The sequence below is a fragment of the Eurypyga helias genome, unplaced genomic scaffold (assembly GCF_000690775.1).
Source record: "Eurypyga helias isolate BGI_N326 unplaced genomic scaffold, ASM69077v1 scaffold11060, whole genome shotgun sequence".
Classification (NCBI taxonomy): domain Eukaryota; kingdom Metazoa; phylum Chordata; class Aves; order Eurypygiformes; family Eurypygidae; genus Eurypyga; species Eurypyga helias.
In genome coordinates, this window is record NW_010226272.1 from 18,709 (window position 1) to 21,059 (window position 2,351).

Below are 2,351 nucleotides of genomic sequence, written 5' to 3' on the forward strand. Positions count from 1 at the left end.
CGGGAGAAGGTTAAGCAGGATCTTTGTCAGTTGAAGGGATCCTATGCTTGTTTGCCTGTGTTAATGTCATGTTTGCTTGTTCTAGCAGGGAAGGGTACTCTGCAAGTGGAAGCTGAGCCATATTCATGACCACTAAATGAAGAAATCCGCTTTGTGTACATACCTGTGCACAGGTACACATCTCTATAGGTAGCAGGGGTTAGTTCCTGTTGACATGCTGGAGGGAGCTGATGACTGCTGCTGCTCGGTTTAAGGCTGTCGCCATACTCGCACCTTTTGAGGAAGGTGACTGCTTGAGCTGTTACAGTAAGCGATTGTTATCTGCTGTCTCCCGAGCTTCACGTGACTTGTGGTGAAGAGGTGTCAGGTCCAAAGTCAGTACTTTGTATGCAGGAAATGCCCTGTCTGTAATATCAGGGGTTTGCATCTGCTCAGCTCCCACCTGAGCTCTCGTGAGCAGGGGGAGAAGGCGGCAAGACCGGAGTTGAAACCATTGTGGAATAGGATAGGAAGGTGGAGATTTTGAGAGAGAAGTACAGCTCAGTCCTCAAGTTTTTAATAGCCCATTACAATAGAAATACCACTGAAAAACTACATTACCCACTCTTTATAAACAAACAAAACAAACAGCGAACTTGCAGTTGACACTGCATCTTATTTTCTTGACTTCTGGGTTCCTTCATAGTGGATGCTTTGTCAACTGAAGGAGCTGAGAGGTGCCTAATGCATTTTGCACTGCAGCTCACATCCTCCATACGAATCTGTGCTGGTCGCTTTGCATGCGTGTGAAACAATAAGCGTAGTGTTTGCCGGTGGCTGAGGAGAAGGTGCAGAGGGTGCCTGCCAGCTCGCAGCAGTCAACACACAGCTCTTTGTTGGCAGCCCCGATGAAGGCAAGCATGCCCAGGCCGTTGATGCTCCATGCTCCTGCTTAAGGCTGATGTGCATTAATGCTATCAAAATAAACTGGTTGTGCTGCTTGCTTTACTTATGTTTTTGACTCATGGTAGTTAAGGAAGGCTTTGGTTGTCTTTACAGACCTGTAGTGCTGTTCCTGATTTGCAAATAGGTTTGGGGGGGAAGGAGGGTGTTTGTCTTTCTGGAGAGCAGTTGTGAGGTTATGAATGATAGCTTTTTTCTTTTTAGAGTTGTGCAGTTTTGTGTTTTGAATTATGGAAAAGGTATTTCTTGCAATCCAGAGAGATTTAGTAATGATGCTGAATATGATAGTAGACACTTTACTGTTGAGAGCAGTAGATTGTCTTGTATCTTTATTGTGCCTTCCATCAGTGTAGTACCCCCGAGCAAAGTGAAAAAGAGCTTTGCTGTAGTCTTGTTTTGGGGGTTGTTGGGAGGCAGGATGTTTTACAGTTGACTTCTAAAAATAGTATTTACTGAAAGAACACCCTATGAGCTCAATCACTCTTAGTCCCTTTCAGACACTGCTAGTGTTGGCTTGTGTTGCCTTGAGTCAGTGTCCCCAGAAGAAGGCAGGAGGCCTGTGAGAGAAAGGCGCTGCTGCGTTGGCTGTGCTTGCCAGAATCTGTCCTTGCTTGGTGAGCAACCAATTGGTGAAGGCCAAGAAAACTAAGGGCACCCACTTTAGGTGTCAGCCGGATCAAAATAACTGTTATCCTGACAATTTTTTATAAGTTTTGGGGAGATGGTGTGATAGCATTGTGTACTTGGCATCTGTTAAACTCATACCTGTCTTTTTGGTTTTGGTGATTATTATAAATGATGTCTATGATACTTTTTTCCCCCCCTGACAAATTATATGCAGGAAAAAAATACTTGGATTGTCTCCATTAAGAAAGATTTATTCAAATTATTATTTCCTTTGCTGGCTTTCTGTACAAGATAAAGCCATGGAGACTTATGAAAGAAAGCTGTGGTGGTTTTGTTGGATGCTCTGGTTTTTTTTTATGTATTGTTGATCACTTCAAGACCAACAGGTAGATGATGGGGTTTTTTTCAGTGTTATAAATCTTTTTCCTCTGGGGTTTCACAGCAGGCTGATAATTTTTTCTCCTTTTCATGCTTTCCTGTTCACTTTTTTGATGTGGTGTTTCTGACCATGTGCAGGGTCATATCACTGGACTGAGCTGGGAGAAAAATAAGCTGACAAAATGGAGATGACTACATACTCTATGGCAGCTGTATGATTTTGTGTGTGTCAGGATGTGTGTCACTGAATAAATAGAAATTGACTGTACGGACTGGGAAGGTAATGCATGACTGAAAAAATCATACAGTCAATCCATATTATGTTTAGGAAGAGGTCAAAGTGGTAAGTGGGATAAAGAGTGACAGTTAAGAATAGATATTTCATTGTGCATAAGTAGTTCAGC

General features: G+C 42.8%; 1 protein-coding gene across 1 annotated transcript in view; it reads left to right on the forward strand.

Moving 5' to 3' along the window:
- Positions 1-330: 330 nt before the first annotated feature.
- The window catches only part of GALNT1 (polypeptide N-acetylgalactosaminyltransferase 1), a gene marked incomplete at its 3' end in the record, with an annotated part of 60,493 nt that continues 58,472 nt past the window's right edge, over positions 331-2,351 (forward strand). Inside the window, exon 1 of the mRNA XM_010152352.1 lies at positions 331-342. The remainder of the gene's footprint in view (positions 343-2,351) is intronic.